Source organism: Pinus tabuliformis, chromosome 2_2 (genome assembly GCF_031772625.1).
Source record: "Pinus tabuliformis cultivar Carrire ecotype Pingquan chromosome 2_2, CPIR1, whole genome shotgun sequence".
NCBI classification, from domain to species: Eukaryota; Viridiplantae; Streptophyta; class Pinopsida; order Pinales; family Pinaceae; genus Pinus; species Pinus tabuliformis.
The window spans coordinates 527919012-527946677 of NC_142300.1; the positions used below are offsets into that span (position 1 = coordinate 527919012).

The window sequence follows — 27666 nt, forward strand, 5'->3', positions numbered from 1 at the left end:
ATATTAAAAATATTTCACAATTACAAATAAATATTAAAAATAGTTCACAATTACACTGAATTTTTTTGGACCATTTATCTAATTCCAAAATATTCTTGAAATCGAAAATCTTGTTAAATTCAAGAATTATTTCTCATTATTTTCCATCCATTTATTGTGTGGCAGGTTTATGGTGGACAGTATTCCGATCAGAAGATTTCCGAGGGTGAAGAGCCTGGGAGTGGCATACCCTTCGAAGCCAATGTCGGTTTATGCAACAATATGGGACGCCTCTGCATGGGCCACAGATGGAGGAAGATACAAAGCCAACTACAGTTACGGGCCATTCCTCTCCACTTACACCCATTTTATCACCATCGGCTACTCTTCCACGAACGATGACGAAATGCGATACTGTTCACAGGGGTTTCTGGATTGTTTTATTTCTCCGAAGATGAACAAGGAACAAATTCGAGCTCTGGAGGTAGTACGAAAGAATTACATGACCTACGATTACTGCCAAGATCTTCAGCGATATCCCAAGGACACGATTTCCATATAGGCTCTTCCAACCATTCAATCCTGGACTGAAAGTATGGCTAGGCTGCTAGCCAATGGAAGAAAACTATACCAATCCATCTTTCTATCTAAATTATTCGATGTGAAATTCAGGATGGGAAAGTTTCAATAATATGTAAACGAAATTAAGTAGCATTTCTCCATGTATAACGTCTATATCGTTGTAACAATAATACGAATTCTACTAAATTTGCAGATACTATTCATGGATACATTCGTTGAGCTGTGAAAAGAAGTATTGTTCCAATCCAAAGTAAAATTGTCATAATGCACTTGTAGTATACCAGGCCACCCACTGAACCAGTCAATTCACTACAACTGAACTACTACTAATCTGAGGAGATATTTCGTGATGTGAAAGAGGCGTGGAAAATCGTTAATGTCTGATCGAGTTACTCCAACCACATGAACGGCCATAGCATCAATCAATAATCGTTAGTGATTAAGCATATCATAATGGAACTACAATCTTGCAAAGGCCAAACTTGTTCAGGCGCGCTCCATATCTGTGCTAAGCTGGAGAGGGAAGGTCGTCCACTAGTCATAAATTTATGTCAAATAATGTACCCGAAAACTAGAATATCAAAACTAATGAGAGTTCCCAATTTGTGTTGATAATGGCATAGGGAGTTGAACGACTGGTCAGAAATTTATGTCAAAGCATAATCAACCTGTCATGTTAGAAAGGCAAAAACATCTTGACTCGAACGTTTGATATTTGTGTCATGCAATTATTGTGATAAACTATTTTGACAACGGTTATATGTCAGTTTAATCGGTTGTGTTCAAATAAATATTTTATACATGAGAAACAAACTTGTAACTAAATTGTGTTGTCTTAAAATAAAAGTTTTCTCTTAGAAACCAACCAGTAGCTACTGATATTGAAATCTCCACTTTATTTTATCGCTTAAAACTGAGTCAAAACTTCATGACCTCAAGTCAAAACTTTAATTTGAGAATGTATGTTTTAGTATATTTACTTACTATATTACATTTGATTAATTAGATAAAATTTGTGTGAATTAAATTGTTTATGAATTTATATGATACACTTTGCTTGAGAATTTATTGTTCTTAGCGAAGACAAAAATATCAAATATATAAAGGAAGGTATTTAATATTAATGATTTAAAATAAATTTTATCATGTATATAAAATTAGTATAACTATATTTATTTAATAAATGTAGTTGGTATACATAGATAAACACATACTAATTAATCATATGCATAATTATATTAGTAAATTATTTATTAATATTATTATTAATTAATTAATTAAAATTAATATTGAACTAAGTTGATAAGTTTTTTATGCTGAGGTTTTTTTCCATGATGCTATAGTAGATTTGCTGATCTTCAAAGAATATACCATTTTGACAGTGTGATTGACCGTGGGCTTCCGATCTGTGATTTTCTTTGCTCGAGGTTCTTTGAATCTTAATAAGTACACTCTAGCCACATGGCGGAGTATGCCATCATGCCTATGGAAAGGATGTTACGTCATAAAGCCAGTGAGCGATACCTTCCGGGACTAAGCCCTTTAGTTTGGGACAAGGGGTCGATTCTTTAGAATATTGTGCTATAAATTTTTCCAATGTGTAACGCATGGGACCACATCACACACGCTTCGGCCTTTATAATATCACAGAATCGCAATTGGCGATTTCACAATGTAGCATTTGGTTGGAGTCCCAAAACTTGTGATCTCCAATGAGTGACGTGGTCTGATCTACGTGGAGAGGAAATAAGTGAAGCCCCCTCCGCGCGAAACTTTTATCATATAAAACCTGTGTTAACCCTTCCTACCCAACTTTACATGAAAACCTGTATTAACCTATGTCCACCCAACTTCAAGATTTAGATAGACATACCAAATATTTAAACTATCGTCACCTTTCTAATGCGTTGATATCCCTTGATTCCTTTGAACTCTTTATGATCGTGGTGCTAGCCCCCAAATCAGAGGTGTAACCTTGGTGAGCAGCAAGTCAATTCGTCGATTGTCAATCATCGATCACCTTTTGCGTTTGGGCCTTGCTCCTATTTCTCTTCACGTAATCATAGTCTAGCCCCCATATCAGAGCCCTTCAATCAAAGGTTACCAATCAGAGGTTTCACTTCGATGCATAATATGCCTCAACCTTTGATCCCTAATCTCCCATATGTGAGGTCATCACTATCATGTATCTGCCACGTGTCACCTTTTGAATAATGTCATGTGTGCCCTTAATTCCTTTGAACTCTTTGTGACCGCGGTGCTAGCCCCCAAATCAGAGCCCTCTCTATCGACAATTTCCAATCGGAGGTGTAACCTTGGTGCACGACATGTTAAATTTCTGATTGCTTATCACTGATCACCTTCTGTGTTTGGGCCATGGTCCTATGGCTCTTCACGTGAGCACAGTCTAACCCCCGTATGAAAGCCCTTCGATTGGAGGTTATCAAACAGAGGTTTCACTTCGATACATAATACACCTCAACCTCTGATCGTTGATCTCCCATACGTGACGTCATCACTGCCACGTATCTTCCATGTGTCACCTTTTGAATAATGCAACGTGTCGCCGTTTTTTGGCCTATTGTGAGCCTTGAAATTGTCGAATTTTCTTGCCATGTGTCAACCCTATTGGCACGTCGTGATGACATCAGCCTTCCCATGACACTTGTCGCAACCAATTTCCGATTGCAACGCATCCCTTAACACATCTAGTCCCTATTTGTCACGTGTCTCTTATCAGATCCGGTATTTTTTGCCACGCGTCCCTTTGGGAGAAGAGAGAAAAGGCTCGAGTTTCTTTGGTTTTGCAAGCAAATCCTTTGTTAATTTATTATTTTCCATCCCGACACTTTAACATTAGCGGCCCATTGTCGGCGATTTCATCACATACCGCAACTCACAATATTGACACTTTTAAGATGTGGCCCATTCTAAGAAAGTTACACTTGAGAGCAGATGTGATGTTCTATTTAATTCTTTTTCATACCTTTGGAGGGTATAGATATCGAAACAAATAACAATCTCATAATTCAAAAGTCGGAACTTGAAAAAACAAGGCATTTGGAGGCCGACAAGGATCGCTAGATATATGAAACAGATAAGGCAATGACACCTCAAACCTGTGGGACATTCCTATTGGTCTATTGTTCAAACGAACCTCTTTGTAATAGATTTATATCAAACTAATAACATCACGGAAATTCTTTTTGAAATTTCTGATACATGTAGCATTGGTCCTGTATAATAATAAACAAATATCTAAATTCTGAATCTCTAAACTGTGCTATGGACTTCCAACCACTAATATGCAACCCTGATTATTTTATCATAGCAAACTTAAATGTGAAATCGAATTTGCCCCTTATCGCAGCTTTTGGAATACGACCTTCAATAAGATCCACTGTTTATGCATGTATCTTGCTCTCACTATCTATTTTATTCATTAATTACCATTGGTTAGTCGACTATGTATATTTATTTTCATTTTATCATCCCTCATATGAAGATCGTATGTTTTATGCCCTTATATAGAGGTAAATTAATATGATCAATAGGCCATTTTTCGACATATTTCCAAAATATTTTTTCTCGTGTCAAGGTTTTAATGCCCGAAAAATCTGATATGTATTTAATCAATATGCCAAATTTTTTAACGATTTCAACTTAAAACCTCTACACCATTAATCTAATTAATGAACCGACCATGTGTGTTTATTTTTGCTTTATTTTTGCTCACACTAAATTGATATGTTTTATACCTTAGACACTTTATTATATGCATTTATTCAAATGAGCCACATTGATATGTTGAATCGGACTTTCGACCTGCAAGATTTCAAAAAGGATTCTTCTCATGTCAAAGTTTCAAAATCCCAAAACTCCCATGTATATTTAATCAAAATGTCACATTTTCCTTCGATAAAGGTTTGAAACTTATCCACACATCCTGACATCAAGGACTGTTCTATTCAATAATCTAATTAATGGCACGCCTGTGTGCATTTATTCTCACTTTACTCTCACTCGGACGAGCATCTTTGTCATTGTATTTGTCACTGGTAACCTCGCAACCTCTCCCACATGTCCTGACTCTGATTATGATTTATTTCTCCCTTTGCTTAGCTAGTATATGGGCGTCAGCTCTATTTAACCTCTTCATGTCGCACTATTCTACTGATTATTTGAGTTGCATTTTCTGTTGTTGTTGTTGTTGTGCTATTGTTGGTCTCTTTTTGTGCTCTTGTTGTTGCTAATGCATGTTGTGTTGCTACCTTCAATTGGATAACTACCCCAGAATTTCAATAACAAATAGGTCATAATCGAGAACCTACTAACTATATCGTCGTTTGCACTCAAATGAAAAGTATCAATGTTTTGATATTGCGTATATAGATTAGAATACTATGTGTGTTGTCATGATGTACAACACACCTACCTGTAGAGTTTCTAAAATGCCATATATAGACAACCAACTTTCTATGCTTAAACATTTCAATTTTCCTTTCTCCTTATCTTTGACTATTGGAAACAATCTAAATTGTAAATATTTATTCTTTCATTTGGCTCCAAGTATGCCAATCCTGTGAATGACCGCGCTCATTGGTTTATTTTCACTTCTCTTCCAATGTTGACAATATTTTACGGGCTTTCACCTTTCAACACCTCCTTTCCTCGTCATCATGGAAGTTGACTTGATGACGAATTCCATCACTTTGATGCTCGTTGGCTCTACAGCAATCCAACCATCACTCCAAATCATTGAACTCGGCCTTCTTGCTTCCACAAAGAAATCGTCTCAATGCTACCGCATTTCCCTCTCTGATGGTACCTCTCAACATAGAACTTTGCTTTCATCTGATTACAATGGCCATGTCACCTCTAGTGCCCTCTAGTTGGGCTCGATTATCATTCTCAAATAAGTCAGTTGCACTTTTTTTCAAAACTGTGTGTATGTTCACTCTTCGCCATATTCTTGATTTTTTTATGTTCCTTCCCTCTCTCCACCACTGTCACTCCGACTAATGCCGCGTTTTTTTTCTCTTTCTTTCCTTCTTTTCAAGACTCTGCAAATTATTAAACTGGAAGTTCTCAGACATCATGTAACATTGATTAGGGACCCAAACCTTCTTCAAATTGTACAAACGTCAACATACCAACTGGGCTCTTCAACGTCACACACATTTGCCTCGTCTACTGTTTCTTCGACATAGGATTCTGTGTCATCATCAACTTAGTTTTCCTCCACCTTTCCTGCTTCCATTCCATTCTTGATGCTAAGCCCCTATCATAAACAATGGTTGATCCAAGGTAGGGTGCTTGGAAAAACATCTGTTCGCTCCTACAACAATGCTCGAGGCTCCAGAAAGGTCTTTGGATTTGACCTCGTTGATTTTTCCAATGATACAATCCATCTCTATGCCTTTGGTGATCTGCTAGATTCCTTGCATGACCTTGTCGAAATTTGGAAGCTTTACATGGTTTCAAATGGCAATGTGAAACCAACAAACACAAATTACATCCATCTAGATAGGAAATGGGAAGTCTCCCTCTCTACAACTTCCACTGTTCAACCTTCCTTAGATGATGTTCCAACAATTCCTTTCCATCGTTTCCATTTTAAATCTATATATGAAATCAGACTGTAAACCTCGACTCAATTGTCGACATCATTACATTGTCGGGTCCACTTCACTAACTTCCACCATTTGTCGAAAAGATGGCTCTGAAACACCTAGGAAAACTCTCATCTTGCAAGACATGTCTGGCTATAGTATCGACATCACCCTATGGGGCGATAATTGCCACACCTTGGGCAAGCAACTCGTTGAACTCACCTCTTCTGGTGCTTCAACCGTGCTTGCAATCAAAGGGGGTCGCATAGCCGAATTTAATGGAAGAACTGTTGGGACTATCTCAACCACCAACCTCGTACTAGATCGCACCATTCCAAAGACTGAACAACTCCAATCATGGTTTCATCAAAGAGACCACTTGGCCTCTTCACCATCGTTAAGTAGAAAATTCTTGGGGCCTTCCAAGAAGGGCCACCCGCAACATACAATTATCGACCTCATAGACTCGCATCCTGCTGTAAAACCAACATGGTTCTTTGTTTATGGAACCATCACCTCTATTACCATGCAATATTTCTACTTCCTTACATGCCCTCTCTCATCTCATGGCATGCAATGCATGAAAAAAGTTTTCAACCACTCAAATGGAATGTGGCACTGAACAAAATGTGGTGGGGCCTTCTTGGAATGTGACTATCGATATGTGATGAAATTTGAAATGCATGAACACACAAGCATACTGGAAAATGTCATCACATTTGATAATGTTGCAACTGAACTCATGGGTGTCCAAGAAAAAGACTTTTTCATACTCTCCAGTGATCCTGGTGTTATCCATGAGCTTCGTGCAAGGGTTTCATGCCATCCTTTCCTCTTCACATTGTCTGTGAAAACAAATATCTTCAATGGTGTGGACCATTTGAAGTTTGTACTAATCAATTCATAGGAAATCACCTATAGCTCTGCATGTTCCATTCTCCTCTAGGAAATCAAAAAAATGTCTACTGCTTCAGTTGTTCAGCATCTTTGAAAGTCGATTTCTTTTCCCCATGCCACCCTGAAGTGTAAACAATAACTTCTATATTCTTTTTCTCTCATTGTCATTTTGTCCCTTGTCACCCACCTTCTTTTTGTTCACTTCATCATTTTACTTCTCTTCTTTATGTATATACACCTATGATACATGTTGCAGCTTCCACCTTTGCATAATTCTCCATCTTTTACTTTTACATATAGTATATATGTTTTTTTCCTTCTTCCTTCTAAAAAAAATAGAATATTTACATCCTTTTATATTGTTCTTTGTGCACCTAAATACAAACACTGGCTTCTTACAAAGGGTTTTTGTTTGGTTTCCTTAAATCTACTTGGTAAATGAATGATAGATAGTTATCGATCACCACAAAAATACTTCACTAAAATAAGATTGATTCTAATCTCATTCTATGCTCCAAAGATAGCTTTGACAAATTTCCAACAACAAAATTTGAATCACATGACATTAGTACATAATATCAAAGAAACATAAACTCTATTATAAAAAGGTTTCTCTGACCACTAAACTTCAACTACTTTGTCAAAAGACACATCTACTTTATAAGCTAGAAGGCACTATTTCAAAAATATACCCACTAATGAAGTTCTTGCTTTTGGGGGCTATGTACTCTATCTTTGTGCTTAAGACAACTCTTTCTCATCTCCTATATTCACTTGAACTTGTGTCCCCATGTTTGTATCAGGATGGACATGCCAACATCTTCTACAAACCCCTCAAGAAATGCTCAGAAGAGACTCCTTTATGCATAGAATAAAGATGCCTCCAACAAACAAAGACAACTCAAATATAAATCTGATTTAAACACCCAAACCTTTCCATCTATACCCCCATCTAATGTTTCTCTTCCCCAACATCCTGAAGCTTCACTTGCAAACCCATCTCCAACATTTCCTGCTCTAAATGTACCTACCCTTCAACTTCCTACATTCACTGCCACTTCTTGCCCATATACATCGCACACTGCACCATCGACTCATCCTCCTTCACCCTCACATCCCCATATTTTGGTCAACCTTGCCCTTAACCATGCACACCACCGATATCGTGAAAGGATAGATGACCTCTCCCCCTTGCATATCTGCTCCATATGCAAAGAATCATACCCAAATATGAAAACAAAATTCTTACATGGTAACCTATATTGCTCTCAATGTGCAACTACAAAATCTACCCACCACTTCTCCCTTGCAAACAACATGGACCCTGGAGACCAACCATTTTTCCTTGCTTCTCTAACACAAATAGAATAAATGTTCATATCACGTGTTAGCCCAATTTTGCAAGTCACCCATGCACGAGGTGGGAAGTAAAAATACATTGGTCATATTATTTGTTTCTCGCAAGACATCACTGCCATCGCCAACATTTTACCATGCTTGGTTTCCGAATTGGACATCGTTGTTGTTACTAGGCATGGCTCTGACCACAAAACATATGATTTCATTATTAGTGGGACACATGTTCTTGCAGATTTAGAGTACAAACTAGCCCATGATCCCTACTACAAGGATGTCCAACTGGACCAAGCTGCAATATCTGCCTTGCCGACTCACCCTACTGATATGTCTTCTCTCGTCTGTCGCATCTCCCCCTCCTCTCCTGAACCACGACTTGACTTCCCTACTTTTGATGATAACATTCCTGCACACCCCACTCCAAAAAACCTCCAACCATCCTCTTTTGTATCAGCACTCCCTAATTCCCATACTGAGCTTGAAGAAATACGTAACTACCTATAGTCTCCCCATCCTAATTCCACTACTTCACTTTCCTAGTCCTTTGTTTCCCCCTCCACTATCAATGAATATACCACAGAAGGCCTATTTGCTATGGAGTTCCCCACACTCTTCCCCATAGGGGTTGCCATGATTAGTCAACCACATCTTAGAAAAGTTGAAATGCAAGAATATGTTGTTCACCTCATACGCTACTATGATAATCGTTTTTCCCAACATCCAAGATTCTAGTATTACTTTTACAATCTTATGTTGTGGCATCATAATCAAGCAACTGTTGTTGTTTTCATGAAGAGAAACCTTGAAGAGGGCTTTCCAATGATCATTGCAGACCTTCATGCATGCCTCCATGACATGCCTGATTCCATGCTTCCTAACTAGATTATGCATTTCGGATCAGGCCTCAGAGGGACATGCTGCTCTGGAACAAATGCAGAGGTGAACTCACTAATATGATCATATAAATAGGTAGCCCTACTTTCTTCTTCACCCTAAGTGAAGCTGACACCAAATGGCATGACATGCACATGGTCATGCCTGGAAACCCCCCCTGGACTTATCTGAGTTGTCTCGATGGAAATTCAAGAATATAATTAACAATCCACATCTCGTAACATAGTACATTCATTGTCGATTCACAATCTTCCTCAAAAAGTTCTTGCAAAAAGGTTTACATGCGAAGGACTTCTGGTGCAAGTTTTTCCCTGACCATCCTTCTCCTTTTTCTTTCTTTTCCTGGATGTACAATTGCCTCACAAAAGTTCCTTTTTCATCTTTGCAGGTATGAGTGGAAACATAGGGGCTTCGCACATATATATGGTTTCCTTTGGCTCGAAAATGCACCTGATATGGACAACCTCAATTGGGATGACCAAGTCGCAATGAATAGAGCTAGGTCCTTTTTCGATGAACACATTTCTGCTTGGAATCCTCACCCTCCTGAACAACTTGGACCTTATGTACACATCTCTATAGAGAATGACCCATGCATCCTCCCTTCGCCATTGATATTTTCATCCTCTCACCGTAGGGACTATGAGAATATTCTTAATTGCATTCAATGACATACAAAATTTTTAACAGAAACAATTGTCGATAGGGACATCAGCGCACAGGAAACATGCCACATACTATAAAAACTGCCTCTTTCACTTTGTAGCCACTCATGTGTTTCCCTCAATGTTACTCGAACTCTTTTTTGAGGTGTTTCTCATGGTCTAGGTTCCCCCTTAGCAACACCACCCTTCATTGTAGCATACACGAATAGACCTACTTCGCATGAAACACTAACTCTCCTCGAAGCTACACATTCCTGGTCCTTCTCTGCTTGTCGAAAACATAACCAATGAAAAAAAATAAATCCTTGCAAGATTGTTCATGTCCTACCTTACTATTCCTTGATCCCTTCTCCTGCTGATGCATCCTATGCTTCTTTCTATTGGAGTGAACTACTTCTATACTTCCCTTTCGCACACTCCCAAGAGACATAGGCTCCACTGATGAAGCAATCATTTCGCATTGGGAACAAAAAATATATGTGTATGTTCCATGGCATGTTCATCAAGCCCGTGAAACCCCCCTTTCCCCTTTCTTTGATGACAACTCTACTAATGATATGTCGAACCCGCCTAAATCCATAGACATCGATGAATCACAATTCCTTTCTTAGCTAGACCCTAGAAACAACATGGAAATTGATGACATTGACATGCTTGGATATCGCGACTTTGACTCTAACCACAATTGGGCCCATACTACCATCCCTCTCATTTTGCAAGAGACAACCATATGTTTCATAGAATTTAGTCACTTATCCACCCAAATCCATTTTAGCCCATTTCCATTTCCCCGCTCGCTCACCTCACTATCGCCCACCCAACAAGTTACTTTCACCATTGTCCTCACCCACTTTAGGACCACTTCCTCCATTCCTCCATTCCTCCACTTAGAATTCTCATTCAAGGTACGGTTGGCACAAGGATGTCTCATTTAATTGATTGCCTAAAAGATACATTTCTTGCTGAATCTCTTCCCAATTCAAGTCCATTTCTCCTACGCATTCCAATAGGTGTTGTTGTGTTTAACATAAAGGCACTTACAATCCATTATGCCATTCACATTCCTTTAGTGTCAATGCATCCTCTTGTGGACCAACCACTTATGCATCTCCAATAAAAACTTCATCACTTCAAGCACAATTTAATCGATGAAATGAACTTTATTGGCCCTAAACTTCTTTCACACATAAACGATCGCTTAAGGGAGGTATTCCCTTCATATCAGAATGTGCCTTTCAGAAATCGGTATATCATACTTGTTAGTGATCTTGGGCAACTACCTCCTATGAAGGACATCCCCATGTATGTCGGTACATTAGCGGAAATTCCCTTTGGCACACCTTTGACACGGTCGTCACAATGTCTACCATATTTCACCAACAAGGGGCGAACCCTCTTCAAATTGCATTCCAACAATTGCTCATGAATCTCAGAAATGCAACACCAACAGTCAAAGACTAGAACCTTCTAATGTCAAGGACACATTACTTTTTGTCAAAGGATGAGAAACAGGAATTTGACAATGCAATCCACCTATATCCAACCAACCTAGCTATCGAATTGCATAACAAACAAATGCTCAAAAAATTGAACATGCCAATTGCATGATGCTATGCAGAGAAAAGGAACCACCATCCTACTGGTGCACACGAAGAAGATGAATAGTTGGATGCAAAAATTCTTATTTGCAATGAACAATATGTTTTCCTCACATGTAACTTGTGGGTTGAAGTAGGTCTTGTAAACGGAGCACTTGGGAAAGTAATTTCCATTTTATATGCAGCTAGATCAAAACCCCCTCAATAACCATCCTTTGTTGGTGTTGACTTCTTCCAATACAAAGGCCTACCATGGGACGCCTTCAACCCATCTTATGTTCCACTTCCCCCAATAACGCAAGGGTCTCGCAGGAAAATTCCCCTTCGAATGGCATGGGGTTTGACAATACATAAATCGCAAGGAATGACATTACCAAAGGCGACAGTGGACAGTGGAAACATAGAACAACAAAGCTTAACATTCACTACTATCTCTAGAGTTTTAACATTGGCTGATCTTCGCATCTCTCCACCATTTTCCTTCAGTTGCTACTCCTGCATGCAAGGCAATGCTTACATCAGGCGTAGGCAACAAGAGGAATCCATACTAGCATCAAATTCTTTACATCCACCTATAGTCTGATTGTTGCATCTAGCATCTTTTATTTCCCTTTCAGTAAGCATACTTTGCTAATTGATTTCTTTTACAAATAGTTGCTACGAAACTCAGTTGAAATGACATTAAATTATTTCAAGACTATGAAATTTTCAGAGGGTTATGCTAATCTCTGGGGTGGGTAACACCAAAATGTTTCACACTCACATTAGACAGATCATCTGGTAACATACTTCTTGTTTCTTATGCTCACTAGCTATTTATTAATAATAATATTCTTTATCCTTTCTGTTTGCATTAGTGAGGATAGGATGTGTTAGTGGGATTTCTTACCCCCACATATAAAGTCTCATAAATCAAATTTATGAAACTGTGATTTTATGGTTAAATTATTAATATTTAATTAATGGTTTATCATGCTAAGAAACCACATGATATGACCTCTGTTTGTGGCTTCAGGTAGTGGACTCAAGTCAAATGAACCATACATGTATGGTTTGTTCAATGTTGTTGCTAAACTTCAAGGTCGCTATACTGCAGGAATCATCACTTCATTCTATGTAACTATATTCATCTTCATCTTCTATTTGTGTTTAATGCATCAATTAATGAATCAACTCATGTAATAATATTATATGGAAATTGACTCAGAGGAATGTGAGTACAATTTTTGATCTGTTGATTGGAATGGTGATATTTCAGTTGTCAAACAACCAAGTTTATGAAGGGTGGCATGACGAGACAGACGTGGGAATAATACCAGGGGAGCCTTACAAACTCCAAAACAATGTGTATGGGAACGGGACAGGGGATGGGCCAAATCTGATTGGCAGGGAACAACAATTCCATCTCTGGTTTGACCCTACTAAAGACTTTCACAACTACACCATTCCCTGTACACTTCATCAAATCTTGTATGTATAATCATATCATTTACATATATTTTTTGTCTTTGGATGATATGAAATCTACTTTATATATATATATATTGTGGGTGCTTGAGGTTAGTTTAATTGGTGGATTCACTTTTGTTATTATGAGGTTACAAGTTATTTTTCGTTATTAAGATGTCATGGGTCATTTCTTCAGTGAATCAGTGTAGTACAAATAAATATAAATATTGAAAATATTATATGCATCTAATTCTAAAATATAAATATTCTTGAAATCGAAAATCCTGTTAAATTCGAGGATTATTTCTCATTATTTTCCATCCTTTTATTGTGTGGCAGGTTTATGGTGGACAATTTTCTGATCAAAATGTTTCCAAGGATGAAGAGCCTTGGACTGACATACCCTTCGAAGCCCATGTCAGTTTATGCAACAATATGGGACGCCTCTGCATGGGCCACAAATGGAGGACGATACTAAGCCAACTACAGTTATGAGCCCTTCCTCTCAACTTACACCCACTTTATCACCGTCAGCTGCTCTTCGACGAATGATGACGATATGCGATACTGCTCACAGGGGTTTCTTGATTGTTTTATTTCTCCGAAGATGAACAAAGAACAGATTCGAGCTCTGGATATATAATTAGCATAACCACATTTATTTAATAAATGTGGTTGGTATACGTAGATAAACACATACCAATCAATCATATGCATAACTATATTAGTAAATTATTTATTAATATTATTATTAATTAATTAACTAAAATTAATATTTAATTAAGCTGATAGGTTTTTTATGGTGAGGTTCCTCCTCACTTTAGTGTAGCAGATTCGTCGACCTTCAAAGAATATACCATTTTGACCGTGTGATTAACTGTGGGCCTCCGATCTGTGATTTGCTCCACCCAAGGTTATTTGAATCAATAACTGTGTGTTAGCCACATGGTAGAGTGTGACATCATGCCTATGGAAAGGATGTTACGTCATAAAGAAAATGAGCGATGCCTTCTGGGACTAAGCCCTTTAGCTTGGGACATGGGGTCGATTCTTTAGAATATTGCACTACAAACTTTTCCAATGTGTAACACATGGGACCACATCACACGCACTTCAGCCTTTATAATATAACGGAATCACAATCGGTGATTTCACAATGTAGCATTTGGTTGCAATCCCAAAACTTGCGATATCCAATGAGTGACATGGCCTGATCTATGTGGAGAGGAAATGAGTGAATCCCCTCCACGCTTAATTTTATCATATAAAACATATGTTAACCCTTCATGCCCAAATTTACATGAAAAAATTTATTAACCTATGTCCACCCAACTTCATGATTTAGAGAGATAGAACAAATATTTACATTGTCACCACCCTTCCAATGCACCGATAGCCCTTGATTCCTTTGAACTCTTTCTGATTGTCGTGCTAGCCCCCAAATAAGAGGTGTAACCTTGGTGCACGGCATGTCAATTCGCTGATTGTAGATCGTCAACCACCTTCTGCATTTGGGCCTTGGTCCTATTTCTCTTCACGTGACTGTAGTCTAACCCCAATCTTGAAGCCCTTCATTCGGAGGTTATCAATCAGAGGTTTCACTTTGATGCACAATATGCCTCAACTTGTGATCATTGATCTCCCATACGTGATGCCATCACTACCATGTATCTGCCATGTGTCACCTTTTGAATAATGCCACCTGCCGCCCTTGATTCCTTTGAACTCTTTGTGAATATGGTGCTAGCCCCCAAATCGGAGCCCTCTCTATTGGTGATTTCCAATCAGAGGTGTAACCTTGGTGCACGACATGTCAAATTGCCAATTGCCGATCATCAATCACCTTCTGCTTTTGGGCCTTGGTCTTGTGGCTCTTCACATGACCGCAATCTAGCCCCCATATCGAAGCCCTTCAATTGGAGGTTATCAGACGGAGGTTTCACTTCGATGCACAATACACCTCAACCTATCATCGTTGATCTCCCATACATGACATCATCATTGCCACATATCTTCCATATGTCACCTTTTGAATAATGCAACGTGCCGCCATTTTTTGGCATATTGTAAGCCTCGAAACTATCAAATTCGCCTACCATGTGTCAACCCTGTTGGCACATCATGATGATGTCAGCCTTCTCGTGTCACTTGTCACAACCAATTTTCGGTTGCAACACATCTAGTCCCTATTTGTCACATGTCTCTTATCAGATCCAGTCTTTTTGTTGCCACACGTCCCTTTGGGAGGAGAGAGAAAAGGCTTGAGTTTCTTTGGTTTTGCAGGAAAATCCTTTGTTAATTTATTATTGTCCATCCCGACACTTTAACACTAGCAGCCCATTGTCGGCGATTTCATCGCATATCGCCACTCACAATATCGACACTTTTAAGATGTGGCCCATTCTCGGAAAGCTACACTTGAGAGCAAATGTGATGTTCTACTGAATTATTTTTCATACCTCTGGAGGGTCTAGATATCGAAACAAATAACAATCTCAGAAGTCAGAAGTTGGAACTTGAAAAAACAAGGCATTTGGAGGCCGACAAGAATCACTAGATATTTGAAATAGATAAGGCAGTGACACCTCGGACCCGTGGGACATTCCTGTTGGTCTGTTGGTCAGACGAACCTCTTTATAATAGAGTTATATCAAACTAATAACATCGCGGAAATTCTTTTCGAAACTTCCGATTCATGTAGCATTGATCCTATATAATAATAAAAAAATATCTAAATTCTGAATCTCTGAACTATGTTATGGACTTCCAACCACTAATATGCAACCCCGATTCTTTTATCATACCAAACTTAAATGTGAAATTGAATCCACCTGGCTTTTGGAATACAACCTTCGATAAGATCCATTGTCTATGCATGTATCTTGCTCTCACTATCTATTTTATTCATTAATTATCGTTGGTTAGTCAACTATGTGCATTTATTGTCATTTTATTATCCCTCGTATGAAGATTGTAATTTTTATCCCCTTGTACAGAGGTAAATTAATATGATCAATAGGCCTTTTTTTCGACATATTTCCAAACTATTTTTTCTTGTGTCAAGGTTTCAATGCCTGAAAAATCCGATATATATTTAATCAATATGCCACATTTTTTTAACGATTGCAACTTAAAACCCTTACATGCATCTTGGTCTCGGCACCTACTCTATTCATTTATCTAATTAATGGACCGACCATGTGTGTTTATTTTCGCTTTATTCTCGCTCACAACAAATTGATATGTTTTATGCCCGGGACACTTTACTATATGCATTTATTCAAACAAGCCACATTGATATGCTGGATCAGACTTTCGACTTGCAAGATTTCAAAAAGGATTCTTCTCATGTCAAAGTTTCAAAATCCAAAACTCCCATGTATATTTAATCAATATGTCACATTTTCCTTTGATTAAGGTTTGAAACTTATCCACACATCCTGACATCGAGGACTGTTTTATTCAATAATCTAATTAATGGCATGCCTATGTGCATTTATTCTCACTTTACTCTCACTTGGATGAGCATCTCCGTCATTGTCTTTGTCATTGGTAACCTCCTAACCTCTCCCACGTGTCCTAACTCTGATTTTGATTTATTTCTCCCTCTGCTTAGCTGGTAGATGGGCATGTGCTCTATTTAACCTCTTCACGTCGCAATATTTTGCTGATTTTTGAAGTTTCATTTTCCATTGTTGTTGTTGTGCTATTGTTGGTCTCTTGTGTGCTCTTGTTGTTGCTACTGCACGTCAAGCTGCTGCCTTCAACTGGATAACTGGCCCGAAATTTCAATAACAAATAGGTGAGAATCAAGAACCTACTAACTATATCGTCTTCTACACTCAAATGGAAAGTATCAATGTTTTCACATTGCGTATATAGATTAGAATACTATGTGTGTTGTCATGACATACAACACACCCACCTGTAGAGTTTCTAAAATGCCATATATAAACAACCAACTTTTTATGCTTAAACATTTCAATTTTCATTTCTCCTTACCTTTGACTATTAGAAACAATCTAAATTGTAAATCTTTCTTCTTTCATTTGGCTCCAAGTATGCCAATCCTGTGAACGACCGCGCTTGTTGCTTTATTTCCGCTTCTCTTCCAATGTTGACAGCATTTTATGGGCTTTCACCTTTCAGGACACCTCCTTTCCTCGTCATCATGGAAGTTGCCTTGACAATGAATGCCATCACTTTGTTGCTCGTTGGCTCTACAACGATCCAACCATCACTCCAAATCGTTGAACTTGACCTTCTTGCTTCCACAAAGACATCGTCTCAATGCTACTGCATTTCCCTCTCTTACGGTACCTCTCAGCATAGAACTTTGCTTTCGTCTGCTTACAATGGCCATGTCGTCTCTAGTGCCCTCTAGTTGGGCTCGATTATCATTCTCAAATAAGTCAGTTGCACTTTTTTGAAAAACTATGCGTATGTTCACTCTTCACCATATTCTTGATGTTTTTATGTTTCTTCCCTCTCTCCACTGTTGTCACTCCGACTAATGATAATAAGTTAATAATTATTTATTTAATATTGAATGATGACAATTTTTTTATATAATGCTCATATTATAGTACACATGTCATGTCATTAGAGTATAAATTGATATAATGAGAGTTGTACAAATTGTACACATGTTATTTTTACATATTTTTTCAAATTTATATTTTTTAAATTATTTTTTTGTATATAAAAAAATAAAACCCATAAAAATGGTCTATTCAATACTTTACACCAATGAAAAAATGGATATTTTAAATTTAATCATAAACCATTTTTGTTTATAGTGAATAATAATTAATATATAATCTTATTTTTCAAATTAGCCTTTCATTTATCCCTCTTATCATAAAACACTTCGAATACCACTAAAAAGGATCGATAACCTCACAAGACTCAAAATGTGAAATAAAACAGGAATGCCACATAAAATGATCTATCACCGCACCAGACTCGAAATGTGAAATAAAACGGAATTGTCACAGAAAATGATCTATGAGCTCACGAGACTATCAAACAGAAATGTCACAAGAAATCGGTGACCCTAAAGAGAAGTGTCGTGTAAAATTCGAGAACAAAACAGGGAGTGATTATAACTGCCCATATTAGCATAACGGTCTCTCATTACTAATCAGAATGCATTTCAAAGTGCTGTGTACAGTGGCTATGCGTATATAACATACCACCCTCTATGCGTATATAACATGGTTTATGAGTGAAAAGCAAGCAAGCCTTATGATAAACCAGAAGTCAAGATTGTAATGATGCGCCACTCGTCATTACCCATAAATCTTACGTTCTGTTTGCACACGCCAATAGCGCTGAAAAACTAAGCGATGTTCCCCCTCATCTAGTGGAGTAGTTATGCTATAAATTGGATCCGTTCCTAGAAGAAACTACCAACGAATTTCGTGAGTATATTTGGTACATAGTGTATGATGGTTGCCCAATTCTCAATATTCCTCACTGATTACAATGGCTGGAAGGGCATTCTATTTCCCTTCTTTCTGTTTCTTGGATTGCTTCACAGTCCAGTAATATCCATGAAGGGTTTGGCTTCTACAGACAAAAATCCTGCTATACCATCGTTAACTGGTGTTCCTGTGATGAATTATTTCAAGACTATGAAATTTTTCAGAGGGCTATGCTAATCTCTGGGGTGGGCAACACCAAAATGTTTCCAAAGATGAGTCCTCAGTCACACTCACATTAGACAGATCATCTGGTATTAAACAATAGTTATGTTCTCTATCCTTTCTGTTTGCACTTGCACATGGCTTGGATAGGATGTGTCATAGGGATTTCTTGCCCCACAAATAAAAAGTCTCATAAATCAACTCTACAAGACTGTGATTTTATAGTTAAATTATTCATATTGTATTATATTGTTTATTATGCTGAGAAACTAGGTGATATGTGCTCTGGTTGTGGCATCAGGCAGTCGATTCAAGTCAAACGAACCATACATGTATGGTTTGTTCAATGCTGCTGTTAAACTTCAGGGGGGCTATACTGCAGGAATCATCACTTCATTCTATGTAACTATATTCATCTTCATTTTCTATTTGTGTTTCATGCATCAATTAATGAATTGACTGTCAGAAGATTATATGGAAATTGAGTCAGGGAAATGTGAGTATAATTTTTGGAAAGAGCTAACCAGCCATATATTGGGTATTTAATGCCCTCAGAGCAGCACAGGACTTAACGCGATAACACGGAAGCGGGCAAATTCGGCATTAAATAATATTTGCCCACTCCCGTGTTATCCGGCTAAGTTGTGAGCTGCTCTGAGGGCATTAAATACCCAATATATGGCTGGTTAACTCCAGCCATAATTTTTTATCTATTGATTGGAATGGTGATGTTTCACCTGTAAAAAGTCTTAACTTACAGCCCAAAGATCATCAATACCGAATATTTCACAAACGGAACTTTATATGAGATGACATACCTTGATCAACAGCGGAAGATGTAATGGCTGCCATCTACTTTGATCTGACTCCTGACTGTTCCTCTTCTTCAGAATTCGGTTTCTCTCCTCTTGCCCTCACTTTCTTTATGTGCTTCTTGATGGAGAAGAATGCAACTCTTGTGTGTGGGAGAGAGAGGACCCAATCCTTTATATATTATTTAACTCTAATCTGGTACGTCCATCATATACCAATTCAACGCTTAAGATCTAATGCTTTAGATTAGAAACTGCTTTAGGATAAAATCTAAATGCTTTAAGATTAGATCGGGTCACATTAAGATTAGAAACTGCTTTAACGTTAAAAAGCAATGAGCCTTTTGCTGTTTCTAATAGCAGTTTCTAACATTCTCCCACTTGACCCGACTATTCATAATATTAAGTGTTGAACATCATACTATGATAAATTGCTGAGAGTTATGGCGGTTGTGCACTATTAATTCAATGCATTCCCTTCCATATACTACAATACCAGCAATCCATCAATTCATACTCATAATTTATATAAAACAGCATAATGGTCCACATAATGTCTTATATCATAATGATTAAACATAATATCTTTATAAGACTCTTTCTTGTTTAAGATTACATAAAATACGTATTACTACATTAAAACAAGAAACACATGATTGTATATCAGAAACACATAAAAGAGCTCAGAATGTCACACATCAATTATCATTAATACAACCAAGACCCATTCTTTGAACATGTTCCTTAAATTGTCTTGGTTGTAACCCTTTCGTCAAAGGGTCTGTAATCATAAGTTCTGTCCTGATGTGCATGATTGACATTCTTTGTTTCTGAACCTCATCTTTCACAACAAGATACTTCAGTTCCATATGTTTGGCACCTTTAGAGTACTTGTCGTTCTTTGAGAAAAATACTGCTGCAGAGTTATCACAATAAATTTTCAGCGGCTTGCTAATGGTGTCGACAACCGCAAGTCCTGAAATAAAGTTCCGCAACCATAATGCATGAATTGTGGCTTCAAAATATGCCACAAATTCTGCCTCCATAGTGGATGAAGCAACGATAGTCTGTTTCGCACTTTTCCATGATATGGCACCTTGAGCAAACATAAACAGGTAACCAAAAGTTGATTTTCTAGTATCGATGCATCCAGCAAAATCTGGATCGCTATATCCAATCACTTCCGATTCATTGGATGAGCATGTAATCTTTCGTTGAGAGAAATTCCTTAGTCTCATGCAATATACTTAAATTATTTGCAGCAAGCAAGACGTCATCAACATAAAGGACCAGATAAATAAACTTGCTCCCACTGATCTTTCGATATATACAGTGATCAACCGTATTTTCCTTAAAACCAAAAGATGTAATAATGGTATTGAACTTAATATACCACTGTCGGGATGCTTGTTTAAGCCCATACATTGACTTCTTAAGTTTACACACCAATTGTTCTTTACTTTCTACAGAAAAACCCTCAGGTTGATCCATATAAACATCCTCATCAAGATCTCCATTCAGAAAAGTTGTTTTCACATCCATTTGATGCAACTCCAAATCATAATGAGCTACTAATGTCATTATTATTCTTAGTGAGTCCTTTTTCGAAACAGGAGAAAATGTCTCCTTGTAATCAACACCATCTTTCTTAGTGTAACCCTTAGCAACAAGTCTAGCTTTATATCGTTTGATATTACCACTAGAGTCGTGTTTGGTTTTAAAAAAACCCATTTGCATCCGACTCTTTTACAGCCATGTGGTAACTCAACGAGATCCCAAACTTCATTCTGTTGCATGGATTTCAGTTCTTCTTTCATGGCATTAATCCATTCCTTTGACTCTTTACTTTATACAGCATGTGAAAACGAAACTGGATCCTTATTGATTCCAATATCATAATCTAATTCTTGCATATAAACCACATAATCATTAGAAATAGCTGACCTACGATTTCTTTGAGGTCTTCTTAATGCTACTTGTTGTGGTTCATGCATATCAGCATTATGTAAGTCATTTCCTTCAGGAAGTACTTCTTCATTTATATGTTGTTCATTATCATCATGCTGTTATACAACAGCTGGAACAACATTTGGAGTAATAGTAGATGGAGGAACTATTCTAGGTAATGTAACATTTACCCTTGTTTCCTTTATTTCTACTATTTCTCTTCTAGTACTCCCACTGACTTCACCATTCTCAATGAATCTTGCATTACCAGTTTCTAATTGCCTCTCAACTTCATTTACAAACATCTCAAGGACATTCACAAATATCAGTGTGTATTAGTTCAAGAAGCTGGCTGCTTCTAGTGGCTCCTTTCTTATTATGTTATTATGTTTGGTTTGTTTACCTTTAATACAATCCACACATAATTCTAGATCACTAAAGTCCAAATTTGACAAAATTTCATTACTTACTAATCTCATCATTCTTTCTTTGGATATATGACCTAGTTGTTTATGCCACAAGAAAGCAGAATTTTCATTCAACATGCTACGTTTTCATCCAACATTATTTACTACATTCAACAAGGAATTCGCATAAGTGTCATTCAGTTTCAATTTATATAAACCATCAATTAGAATACCAGAACCAACATTATCAGCATTCTTATATAAATCGAAACAACCAGATCCAATCATACATCTAAAATCAGAAATATCCAATATACTTGCGGAAATAAGGTTTCTAGATAATGAAGGTACATAAAGGGCACTGTATAAGTTTAATACATATCCACTTTCTAGAATTAGACGATAAGTCTTTTTTTACAGATACAACATTGAACACTCTTTAGTTCCTTCTTTTCCTCATCCTGCCCATTCTTAGCAGGTGCCTTTTTCTTCTTGAAATGACTTGATTTTCCTTTCTTTTCTTTACCAGCTTTATTACTCACAAAACTTACTGAGTGATTCACTTGATTTTTCAAACGTCCTTCTTCCTGAACAAGACTACTGGCCAATTCATTAACATTCCACTTATCCTTTATAGTGTTATAGTTAATCTGAAAAGGTCCATATTCAGAAGGTAGCGAGTTCAGGATGAACTGGACAAGAAAAGAATCCTCTACTGTAAGTCCCAGGGAGTTTAATCTTGCTGCAATATTAGTCATCTCCTCATCCTGCCCATTCTTAGCAGGTGCCTTTTTCTTCTTGAAATGACTTGATTTTCCTTTCTTTTCTTTACCAGCTTTATTACTCACAAAACTTACTGAGTGATTCACTTGATTTTTCAAACGTCCTTCTTCCTGAACAAGACTACTGGCCAATTCATTAACATTCCACTTATCCTTTATAGTGTTATAGTTAATCTAAAAAGGTCCATATTCAGAAGGTAGCGAGTTCAGGATGAACTGGACAAGAAAAGAATCCTCTACTGTAAGTCCCAGGGAGTTTAATCTTGTTGCAATATTAGTCATCTCTATAATGTGCTCTTGCATAGTTCGCGACCCATCAAACTTCATGGTCGTGAGTTCTGCCATAAGAGTACCAGCGAGTGACTTATCAGCTGAACGAAAACGCTCTTCCACAGACTGCATATATTCCTTAGCACTTTCTGTTTGTGGAATTGTTGAATTGATGTTGTTAGCAACAGTCATCTTAATAAACATAAGGCTCAATCTGTTACTGCGTTCCCATGCTTTATGGTGTGATTTTTCTGCCTCAGTACTATCTCTTGTAAGAGCAGCAGGCTTATCCACAAGGAGTGCCAAGTCAAGATCCTGAATACCTAAATGGAAATTGACTTGTTCTTTCCATTCAGAAAAATTAACACCAGTGAACAATGTAACAGATGAAGCATGTGTATTCATGGTAACTCCTGCAAATTAAAATTGAAATCACTATAAGCTCATAACTAACGCGATTCAGATGTAGACATAATAGTACAATATAGCACTCCTTTGGGTAGATACTATCTTATACTTAACATAATTAAATACCAAAACATAAGCAGGTAATAAATATATTCAATCAAATAGAACTGACATCTTTGGATGATCAATATTTATTTAATCAAAATATCTATTAAACCTCATCATGTCAACTAGTTATAGAACAAGACTTTCCTTTGGGTAAGTTCTCAGGTTCTATCATTAGTGACGCCAGCTTTAATTGGTATTTTTTTATAACTGGCAATTTCTATCAATAATCGTTATGTCAATTATGCACTAAATGATTATTCTGATTTTGACCACTTTGGTGATTAACAAAATCATAAATCTCATGTGCATAAATGATTTATAACACATACTTGATGCGAAACAACATTCTGATTTTGACCACTTTGGTGATCATAAATCTCATGTGCATAAATAATTTATAGCACATACCTTATGCAAAACAATCAGTCATAGAGCAATTACTTTTATGCCCAAATTTCAAATTCAATCGAAACTGTAACTTTCCTACAGGAGTTCTGTAGATTTTTAAAGCAGTAGCACAGTATTAAAGTCTCGTGTGTTTCTCGTAAATTTATAGAAAAAATTTAAGGCCCTCAAAAGGTAAATCATACATTACTTTCTTTAACTTCAGAGAAAACAAGACACCTGCCTGTACGGTGAGCTAGTTTCACACAAGACTTCCATCAAATTTAGAGAAAATAAGATAAGACCTCTTTAATTGATAAGCGAGTTGCATACGTTTTCCTCGTTGAATACATAATTTCTTTTCTGTTTAAGGAAAGCGATAGACTTACCTACAAGGGAAGCCAATCTCGCGATGATCTTTGACTTCATAGTCTTAATAACAGCTTCTCGTTCCAGGAGAATCATATCCTTCTTATTTCGTTCCATTATTTTCCTTGAAAGTCGAAAAGCTTCGACACCTGATTTCACTCATTTGCCCTCTTCCAGCGACCAGGCTGTGTCGGGTATTTTGACTTCTCTGTTTCGAGTCTTAAATAAATAAGACAAATTTTTCATACTAATTTCAAGGGGGATTTCTAGATGATTAAGACTGGAGAATGAATGATCATGTGGTGGAGGTGAAAGCGAATTTGTCAAACTGTTTGTAAGTCTCTCAATCAAACACACAGTTTTCAAATTCCTCCTCTTCTTTACACAACATTGGGGCATTATCACCAATCTATTAAAATTTTAAAATAATTGACATGAAATGATTGTCACAGAACGATCAATGGACGGGTTTGTCATGGAGAGAGAAAGCCCGTGGCATGCTGGAGTTCGCAACAAAGAAGATTCAACTTCATTTTGCATGCAGCGATTCACTGAGCAAAATTATCACTCACACGCTTTGGGAGTGAGGGGCACTCAAGAATCAAACCAAGGGATATGATAAATCGGATCACGAATCTTGATTAATATCATGAGTAAAGCACAAAATCTATTATTGTGAAGCATGCGCAGGACTTTGATTAACATCATAGGAAATATTCAGTTATTGATTGTGGCTCCGATACCAAATGTAAAAAGTCTTAACTTACAGCCCAAAGATCATCAATACCGAATATTTCACAAACAGAACTTTATATGAGATGACATACCTTGATCAACAGCGGAAGATGTAATGGCTGCCATCTACTTTGATCTGACTCCTGACTGTTCCTCTTCTTCAGAATTCGGTTTCTCTCCTCTTGCCCTCACTTTCTTTATGTGCTTCTTGATGGAGAAGAATGCAACTCTTGTGTGTGGGAGAGAGAGGACCCAATCCTTTATATATTATTTAACTCTAATCTGGTACGTCCATCATATACCAATTCAACGCTTAAGATCTAATGCTTTAGATTAGAAACTGCTTTAGGATAAAATCTAAATGCTTTAAGATTAGATCGGGTCACATTAAGATTAGAAACTGCTTTAACGTTAAAAAGAAATGAGCCTTTTGCTGTTTCTAATAGCAGTTTCTAACATCACCTGTCAAACAATCAAGTTTATCCAGGGTGGCATGACGAGATAGATATAGAGTTTCTGGGAACAATACCAGGGGAGCCTTACAAACTCCAGACCAACGTGTATGGGAACGGTACAGGAGATGGGACAAATCTGATTGGCAGGGAACAGCAATTCCATCTCTGGTTCGACCCTACTAAAGGCTTTCATAACTACACCATTCTCTGGACGCCCCATCAAATCTTGTATGTATAATCATATAATTTACATATAGTGTGTGGATTAGGTTTAATAAATGAGTGGAATATTTTTATTCCTATCACGGAGTAAGGGAATATTTCAGAATTTTGATTATAGATTAAGGTAATATTGGGATGAATGAGTAATATTCAATATCTTGTAATTTCAAAATATTTTTGAAATCGATTAGGTTTAAGAATTGAAAACCAAAATATTATTGATATCGATAAGCAAATTAAATTCGAGAATTGTATCTCATTATTTTTTATCGTGTGTGACAGGTTTATGGTGGACAGTATCCCCATCAAATTAAATTCGAGAATTGTATCTCATTATTTTTTATCGTGTGTGACAGGTTTATGGTGGACAGTATCCCCATCAGAAGATTTCTGAGGGTGAAGATTTCTTTATGCAATAATTTGAAGCTAAAGCTCTGGACTGTTGGTTTAGGTTTGTCGATGATACTTTTGTCATTTGGCAACATGGTAGACATGTGCTAGATTTATTTCTCTCCCATCTCAACAACATTTCTCTTCATATCAATTTCACCATGGCATTTGAATATAATAACTCTCTTTCGTTCCTAGATGTCCTTACCATTCATCTTCATGATGGCTCCCTAACTCATCAAATTTACAAAAAGAAGACCCACACTAATCATTATCTCTATCCTCATTCTCACCACCACCCTTCCCAAAAATCTAGCATTCTTAAAACTCTCATCTCTCGAACCCTTAAAATTTTTGCTCCCCAATTCCTTCCTTGCGAAAAAACCCACTTGTTCCAAGCTTTCAGAGCCAATGGTTATTCCTCTTCTCAAATCAATAAAGTGTTCAAGAGCATCTCTAATCCCAGATCCATTAACCCTCTTTCCTCTCCTCCTCAAGGCCAAGTTTCTCTCCCTTACATAAAAGGGACCACTAACCTCATAGCAAAAATCTTGTTAAAGAAGATGTTAAGATTGCTTTTGAACCCCATAAACTTTGAAGTTGATGTTACGAACAGCCAAAGATAATTATAACCCCATGTTGAATTCAAGGGTTTACCAAATCCCTTGTTCATGTGGAAAATCATACAATGGCTAGATTGGGCGTCCCTTCAAAGCTCACATTAAAGAAAATATTGTCGATACCAATCACCTTTGGCCACTGAAGTCTGCCATAGTTGAGCACTCTTTTAATTTGAAACATCTAATCTGCTTTGATCAAACCAAAATCCTTGCCTCTATTCCTTTTTACAATTCCAAAATCATTAGAGAGGCCCTTGAAATAGAGAAACATTTATCCACCATCATCCGCTAACATGTTTTGCATCCTTATAGTTAATAATCCTATGTTAAAATAAATTCTTCTTTTACCTATTTGTTTCTAATCCAATGTATTTTTTAGATTATCTATTCTTACAATTTTATTATATTTTTTTTTTATTTTACTTGTATTTTCCTTCTTTTCTAATTAATTAATTAATCATGTTCTCTTTTGTTAAACCCTTCTATCATTTCTATTGTCCCCCTTAATTTTCTCTCAAACCCCCTATCTAATTTATCTATTTTAAGTATCTTTTAATTTAATTAATTTTTTACTTAAATCTTTTGATTTGACCCCTTGTTATAAGGATTATTTTCTTTTATTTAATCTATTGACTTGATCCTTTCTTTTAAGTGCTAATTATACTAGCATAGGTAGCATAGGTGCAAATGTTTTTTATGAGATAACATTATTTAAATGTTTTATATGGTTATTTAATTTTTTAATTTTTAGATTTTTGAAATTTTTATTTTGGCCGACATGAGTAAAATTTCAACTTTGATGACAGACGGACATCATTACACATCATACTTGGCTGTAGAATGAGCCTCTCCGCTCAATATTTTAATATTATTATTCTTCTTTAATGACTACTTTCATGGCTAGTTGTGGATGTTTCCTTTTCTTAAAGGATTCAAAGCTCTTGTTTGTAATCATTCAATTCTCAAAATCCCTGATGATGGGTGGAGTGTCCACCTGAAAAGTTGTACAAGATTAAACATCCTCAAGACACTTTCATCCAAAAAATTCTCTCAAAAGTAAGTGGTTTAAAAAGTGTG

The 27666-nt window shown here is 36.9% G+C and overlaps 2 pseudogenes; both read left to right on the plus strand.

The window, feature by feature from the left end:
- The first annotated feature begins 169 nt into the window (after nucleotides 1-169).
- Nucleotides 170-13675, plus strand: LOC149193687 (putative xyloglucan endotransglucosylase/hydrolase protein 32; annotated as a pseudogene).
- Nucleotides 13676-18587: 4912 nt separating this feature from the next.
- LOC149193688 (putative xyloglucan endotransglucosylase/hydrolase protein 32) lies at nucleotides 18588-26080 on the plus strand (annotated as a pseudogene).
- Nucleotides 26081-27666: the final 1586 nt, after the last annotated feature.